Below are 8,272 nucleotides of genomic sequence, written 5' to 3' on the forward strand. Positions count from 1 at the left end.
ATTTCTTCTTTCTTCACAAATTTTTCCCTGAGTGGGGTTATTGGAAGCCATGCCATGTTATACAACTGTAAGCTTAAATGTTCTGTTCATATCATTACATCGAACCCAGGTCTGACCTGGGCGCCTAGGTGGCTCAGTCAGTTAAGTATCTGATTCTTGATTTTTGTTCATGTTATGATCTCATGGTTTGTGAGTTTGAGGCCCACATTGGGCTCTGTGCTGATAGCATGGAGCCTGCTTGGAATTCTCTCTCTCTCTCTCTCTCTCTCTCTCTCTCTGCCCCTCCCCTGTGTGCACATGCACACTCACTGTCACTCTCTCAAAATGAACTTAGCCTCCTGTGTTAAGAAAAAAAAAGAAAGAGAAAGAAAGAAAGAAAGAAAGAAAGAAAGAAAGAAAGAAAGAATCCAAGTCTGATCAAACAGGGCTGTTGGCTCATAGATCTGTCAGGTGACAGTTTATATTACTGTGCAACTTATGCCTGCAGCAGTCTCATTTTTCTGTGTCTCTGTTTTAAATTGGAATCATGGAGGAGAATAATTGCCTCTGAATTTTAGCTTTATCAATAACATTTCCACTTGTTAATATAGACGCATAAGAGGGGCGCCTGGGTGGCTCAGTCGGTGAAGCGGTCGACTTCGGCTCAGGTCATGATCTCGCAGTCCGTGAGTTCAAGCCCCGCGTCGGGCTCTGTGCTGACAGCTCAGAGCCTGGAGCCTGTTTCAGATTCTGTATCTCCCTCTCTCTGACCCTCCCCCATTCATGCTTTGTCTCTCTCTGTCTCAAAAATAAATAAGCGTTAAAAAAAAAAAATTAAAAAAAAAATATAGACGCATAAGATTAAATCTATACTGGTGCTAAGGAATAGAAAGACCAGTTGGGTACACTGCGGTTTTGACAACTTATTTTTTTCTGGTTGAAGCATCATTATAAAATATAGTATCAAGGAGAAATACTGAGGTTAAGTTCATGTCAGTCATATTCATGTCTTGGCACTACAGTAGCTCACTAAATGTTTGCTCAGTGTATTTATTTAGCTGTTTACCCCTGACCTGGAGTAGACAATCAAAGAAAACTCTGGTGGTGCCAGTTATCCAACTTTGTGCAGAATAATTTTTATTAGAATGTTTTCCGTTTTATTTCACTAATACACTGTCCCCTGATCCCCATGGATTTACCTTATCTCTCCTGAGAGGTACTGTGAAGAACATTTTAGTCACATGTGTCCTGCGGTAGAGCTTCCAAAGGGCTTTCACAAACGTCTCTTTGACTCACAACCACCTTAAGAAGTAGGTAGGGCAAGTATTATTATTATTTTAACAATAAAGAAATGGAAACTCCAGCCAATAGATCTGATTCAGGTTTGCAAACCATTAAGTAGTGGATTTAAGGCTTGAACCTAGGTTGACTTACTTTAATAGAGTTCAGTGTTTCTAGATTATCTTTAGATCACTAGTCCCACAAGAGGTTTCATGGAGTCTCGTGGTAAAATGGGTTTGTATATGCTGTTCCTATGGATGCTCGTAGCACAGCTCGTGGTAAAATGGGTTTGTATATGCTGTTCCTATGGATGCTTGTAGCACAATCCCTGTACCAACAAGACCAGTTTACCTTTGTTCATTGTGATATTTCCCTTTATAATAAAACCTTTGTTTGCGAGGATAATTTGTTCCAGAAATATGCTTGTAATCCAAAGCACTTGTGTATCAAAGCGAATTTCCCTGTGAGAAATAATGGAAACTCGGGTGCTTCATTCCACAACCCCAAAATATTCATATAAAAACGATTACAATATTGTAATGCAGTACAAAATAATAAACTACAAAATATAAAGAAAAATAAATTAATCTGCACTTACCTTTGAAAACCTTCATGGCTGGTGTAAGGGAGACAGAGAGGAAGGTTATTATATAGGACAACTTTCACTATCACTAATGGAATCACTGCTATCTATTGGCTCAATGGAATGTTTTGTGCATGGGGGCCATTGTATATGTTTGCTCAGATGTTGACTGTAGCACAGTATTAATAAACTCTTGTCATATACTGTATTTAGTATAGCTGGCAATAAGGCAGAAAAGGAAAGGGTCTGTATCTAAAGGCAGCCTGACCTAGAATGAAGCAAAGCATTCCTGAGCTTACTCTTGTATGGAAAAGCAAAGGACCGTCCATAGGTGCTTTGAAGTGACAAAAACACACTAGTGCGAGTTGTGGGCACTTTCCAGCGTTCTGAAAAATCACTCATTTCTGCCAAACACCTTGGCCTGAGACTGAGCATCTGAGCATGGGAGAGAAAATCACCCACAATCCCACAGTAAGAGAGAGAGACAGAGAGACAGAGGAACCATGGCTCAGTTACGATCATGTGACATCTGGCATCAGGTACTAGTATTGCAAGATATCGCCTGTTTATCAAGTTAAAATTTACTAGAAATGTTTGCTCATCTTTCAGAACATTCACAGAACAAGTTACTCGCAATCCAACGTTTTACTGTATTTGAACATAGAACCTCTTTTTAAATTAACATTCTTTAAATATCCCAAGACATTAGTATTCCTTCAAGTATACTTTTTGGGTACTTTGGGGGAATGTTAGTATAGTGACTTCTTTCTTTCTTTCTTTCTTTCTTTCTTTCTTTCTTAATGTTTATTTTTGAGAGAGAAAGACAGTGTGAGTGGGGGAGGGGCAGAGAGAGAGAGGGAGACACATAATCCAAAACAGTTTCCAAGCTCTGAGCTGTCAGCACAGAGCCTGACGCAGGTCTCGAACCTGGGAATAGTGAGATCATGACCTAGGCCAAAGACAGACGCTTAATTGAGTAAATCACCCAGGAGCCCCAGTGTAGTAACTTCTATACCATGCTACCCTCATTTTATATGGGGCTTTTTTTTATGGCACCTCATAATCTAAGCTTCCTACTCAATTGTCGAATGCTAGCTTTCTGAAAATATACCAAAATAATCCTACTGATTTAAGCAAAGCTGAGTTTATTCTTTACTGTGGTAAGGACAATCACTTCATTGACAGTCCTATTAGGGTTTTGAAGTAAGGGAGAGCAAAATCAAGTTATGTGAGTTCTTTTTGTGGTCTGATTTAAGGTGGGTTTCTTGATTTGAGGTCTTGTTTGTGGCTGGACAAATTTGGTACTAGGATTTTAAAGTAAATCTTGAAAAGTAAATAGTCACTAAATGCTGCCTGTTCTGAGAAAAGAGTATATACTTTGCTGAGGGGGGACGTTGAATAGTTTAGTGTACAGATAAATGACTTAAAGGAAGTTCTTAAAATGAACAGTAAAGTTCTTTGTAGCTTTAGCTTTCTGGGCAAGTGTCCTAGAATATTAATGCCATTGAATGAAGACAGTCAAATAGTAAAAGTTGTTAATGTTGACAGTAAGCTGTGTAAGTGCAAATAGTTTCGGTTCTCAGTATTGCCATTCTTTGGCCTGAGCTGAAAGATTCATAACAAGGGATGTGATCCCACAGTCTTTACTGCAGATCGTCACTGCTATTTGTGGCATCATGATCATGTATCACGGTTCCCAGATGACTGTTTCAGCATGCACAGTGTTAGTTTTTTCTGTTCTTTTTCTTGATCATTTCTTTAATTTTGTGATGAGACACCAGTTGCATAGCAACATTTAAAACTTGCCATCAGCCATCTGAGCCCCTGTATAACAAATTCTAAGAGAAGGACTATGATCAGAGTTTGTAGAATTCTTTTAAACCCTGAGCCAAGAGTGCCCAAATTAAAATAGAAGGACATTTCATTTCCATTTAGAGTCTGTAGTACCAGATAGGGGATTATTAGCCAAGTTACTGTATTTTGTGATTTTTTTTTTGTTAGCTTACCAGATCTCTTTAGTAGTATTAAAGATGCCAGAGAGGTCTACAGTGATATAATCACATCATTTTCCCCTAAAACAGTACATGCTTCCTCTCAAGACACCAATATTATATCTAATGGGCTTTTATTTCAGTTCCATTTCCTGAATCTCTTGGATGAAGATTTCCTTGGTGGAACTTTATAGCCTTAGTGGATTTGTCTAGCTCTCCTTTTCTCTGAACCATAGCACGTAAGCTGTCTCCCTATTTCAAGGCTTCTTGCGAAGTGAAATAGTCTAGCAGAGAATAGACAACAATCCAGAATTCTCTGTGAATCGTTAGGGCTCAGTTTTTAACCCAAGGTCCAATTTTTCTCCTTTCATTAATGTACCTAATTTCCTTTTCTGAGAGGCAAATTGATGAGTCCGAGTGGGTAATATCAGACTACCCTGAGGGCAGGTTGTCCATTTACCATGGTAACAACCCCTGGGCGTTTTGCAGTTTGTAGCCAATAGACTTTTGTGTTACAGATCTAATTGTATTACAAAGTCAGTTTTGTGTTACATATGTAGTCTTTGGTGGCCACTTAGTCATCTGTTTTTGGTTAAAGTACCCCTAATGGGGTTGTCAATTAGTTTTTTTATGATTTGGGGCCACTTGAGTAGTCTGGTTCCAGGTGTTAAAATTTAGTGTCAAGACCATTACTTAGGCACATCTAAAGTAAAAGAAATAGTGTGTTTTACCTGTAGCAGTGGGTAAAGTGAGACAGCTTCCAAATATCTACCATGTGTTCCCTAGTTCTTTTCCAAGCTCCATATCTGATTTTTTTTTTTTTTTTTTTTTTTTCAACGTTTTGTATTTATTTTTGGGACAGAGAGAGACAGAGCATGAACGGGGGAGGGGCAGAGAGAGAGGGAGACACAGAATCGGAAACAGGCTCCAGGCTCCGAGCCATCGGCCCAGAGCCTGACGCGGGGCTCGAACTCACGGACCGCGAGATCGTGACCTGGCTGAAGTCGGACGCTCAACCGACTGCGCCACCCAGGCGCCCCCCAAGCTCCATATCTGAGAGTTCAGGTACCAGAGCTAGATCCCACAAAAGGTCCAAATAATAGTTTTGGTGGAGACAAGAGTCTTTTTTTTCTACATATGACATGATAGAGGATTTTAGATTTCTGGCTGTCTATCTGTGTGTTGTTTGCCATCTAAAAATTTGCCCGATACTCTTGCCCTAAGTGGCCTGAAGCGATCTCTGAAAATGGTTCCCTATTCACTGGATCCAGAAAACCCTACTAAAGTAAATCATGCAAATCAAGAGGTTCAGATCTTCTTGTTTACTTTAAGAACACATGTGAAACTGCCAGGCCATCAAGGATATGCATGTCCAAAAAACCACCAAGTATCTGAAAGATGTCACTTTGCAGGGGCTATGTGTGCCATTCCTTTGCTACAATGGTGGAGTTGGTAGGTGTGCCCAGGCTGAACAGTGGGGCTTGACACACAGTCGGTGGCCCAAAAAGAGTGCTGAAATTTTGCTGCACATGCTTAAAAATTCAGGGTGTAGTGCTGAACTTAAGGGTTTAGATATAGATTCTCTGGACATTGAGCACATCCAGGTGAACGAAGCCCTCAAGATGCAATGCAGAACTTAGAGAGTTCGTGGTCGTATTAACCAGTACATGAGCTCTCCCTGCCACACTAAGATGATCCTGACCAAAAAAGAGCAGATTGTTCCTAAACCAAAAGAGGAGGTTGCACAGAAGAAAAAGATCTCGCAGAAGAAACTGAAGAAACAAAAACTTAGGGCCCAGGAACAAATCCTGCATAAAATAAATGCAAATAAAAGAAAAAAAAGTAAAAAAAAAATGCCTAATAAAATTGAGTTTACACAGAAGTTACCAGATTTCATTCAAGGAAATGGAACCAAGGGAAACCAAGTGGCTCCTCCCAAAGGGAAATATGTACAATTCCAATGGTTAGTTTGGTTGTATGCTCTACTTGTTCATGAGTCATTTGTCTCTTCCAGAAGGCCAAATCTTTGGGTTTTAAGGTTATCCATACTTTAGGAGGATTCCAAGGTAAGTCTGCTCATACCTGTTGATGGTAAGGTCGGAGGTATTACATGAGTCCCTTGCCATATTTGGTCATGCCTGCTTGCTAGTAGCGTGTGGAGTCTAGAATCAGATGTAATATTCCTAGATGCCCAGATAAGTCAACTACTCATAAGGCAAAAGTTGTTGAACCCCAGTGGAGTCAATAAAGCCAATGAGAATATCTTCAACCATAGAACTTGGAGAGTCTCTGAGAACTTTGCTAAACTAAGTTTCAAAACTCCATTTTTTTCCCTACGTTTCCTAGAAATTGGGGGCAATATGCATAGCAGACTTTCTGAGTAAGTGGTAGGGCTTTACAAAACCCTTTAATAAATAGTCCCAGGGAAACTGGTGCTTTGTTTACTAGAGAGAGAGGGGCTGGAATTCCTCAGGTTGGAGCATGAAATTAGGTAATATTTTTTATACTGTAGGGCTAAAGATCTAGTAAGAAAGGATTTCAGTCTATCCTGAGAATAAGGATAGAACAATGACCAGGGCATATTTAAAACCCATAATAGGGTATGCTTGGATGAAATCCATTTGGAGATGTTCAAAGAGGACCTGAATTTGGGGCTTTTGTCCAAGGCCAACCTTTAAAGTTTTACTAAGGTTATGCTGGTGACATGGGACATGCATCAGAGACACCAGCAGCAATCTTCGTAAAGTTTCCACACTGGGATGCTTAAATTTATGTCACATTTATGACTGAATTAAGGGGTGCACAGGTAGCTGGTAAAACATTATTTCTAGGAGTGTCTGTGAGGTTGTTTCTGGAAGAGATTAGCATTTGAATCATTAAACTAAAGATTAGCACTATCAGTTTGGATGGGCAACATCAAGTCAGTTGAGGGCCCGAATAGAATCAAAAGGCTGAGGGAGGCTGAATTTTCTTTACTTTTCCCTATGGACATCAGGATTCCTGGTTTGGGGGCCTTTGGAAGAGGACTGAATTATATCACTGGCTTTCCTATTTCTCCAGCTTGCAGAGAAGATAGCAGATTGCAGGACTTCTTGGTCTTCATAACTATGTGATCCAATTTCTATAATATCTGTGTGTGTGTGTGTGTGTGTGTGTGTGTGTGTGTGTGTGTATCTGTCTGTCTGTGTTTATTCTGTTGTGTCCATTTCTCTGGATAACCCTGGCTAATATACCAGTGTTGGTTCAGTACTGTGGCCAATTTTTCCTTGCTGTGGTAAGTAGTTTCGTGTAAACTTTTTACAATATTCCATGATGAGAGTGTCAAGACATTATCCCTATGCAGTTTGCATCCAGATTTCTTCCAGTATTTCTCTTCTCATTCTGGATCTAATTGCTGGAATCTTGTAATAGCCTCACCTCTCCAAAGATTTGGTCTTTTGGGATTTCATGAACACTAGGATTTTAGTAAAGGATGCCTGTCTCGCATCGTGATCAGCCGTGGCATTTTGTTCAGTGTCATGTTATCCCTTTTGTGATAAGTTCCAACCATTATAATGACCAGTACTTTAGGATGTATTAGAGTACTTCAAAGTTCTTTAATTTTCTTATTGATCTTAATTAGATTTTCTGCTGAGATCAAGAATCATACGTGCTATCAGTTTATATATCAATTCTCTTTAAGTAACCAACAGGCTCTGGTGAATATACTGAGGCAAATTTCACCTTCTTGCAGGGGGTCCTATCCTAGAGGGGAAGTGTGAGACCTGTTATAGTGTATCTCTCCTGATAATTTTCTATGTAAGTCCATCAACAAAGAAGTTTAAGTCTGGCTTCTCTAATAAATCAATTTGGAGCATAGATCATTCATGTACAGAGGTTAAACAGTCGCGAGTGTCCTCTTCTCCAGGTAATAGAAGTAGAGCAGCAGTATTTCGAATATAATAATGAACATAAATGTGTGGGAAAAAAATAGCATCTCATAGAAGATAAGCCCACCTGGTGAGAACTGTATATTACTAGTAAGCAGCAAAGATTGTACAGCATGGGACACCATCAAGTTTAAAGGAGACCCTAAAACCAAGTCTGCAGAAGCCTCTCCTAGGTTGGCAGCTGTAGCTGCCGCCCTTACCAGGTCAGTAGGTCTTGCCACCAGGTTAAGAAGAAGATTGTAGTAAGCCTTTGGCCTCTAGTGATTCTCTTGAAATTGAGTCAGAACATTAAAAGCTTGCCCAAACTCCTCTTGTACAAATAGAAAGGTTTATGATAATTAGGAAAAGCCATGGTGAGACACTATTGAAGAGTTCAACTTTGCTGTTGTAGCAACACAAAGACAGCCTTGGGTAATCTGTAAATGAATGAGTGTAGCCATGTTCCAATAATACTTTATTTATAAAACAGGTACTGGATATGGACCTTTTCTTTTACTAAAGGATTTAGT

This window comes from Panthera onca, chromosome B3, assembly GCF_046562875.1.
Source record: "Panthera onca isolate mPanOnc1 chromosome B3, mPanOnc1 haplotype 2, whole genome shotgun sequence".
NCBI classification, from domain to species: domain Eukaryota; kingdom Metazoa; phylum Chordata; class Mammalia; order Carnivora; family Felidae; genus Panthera; species Panthera onca.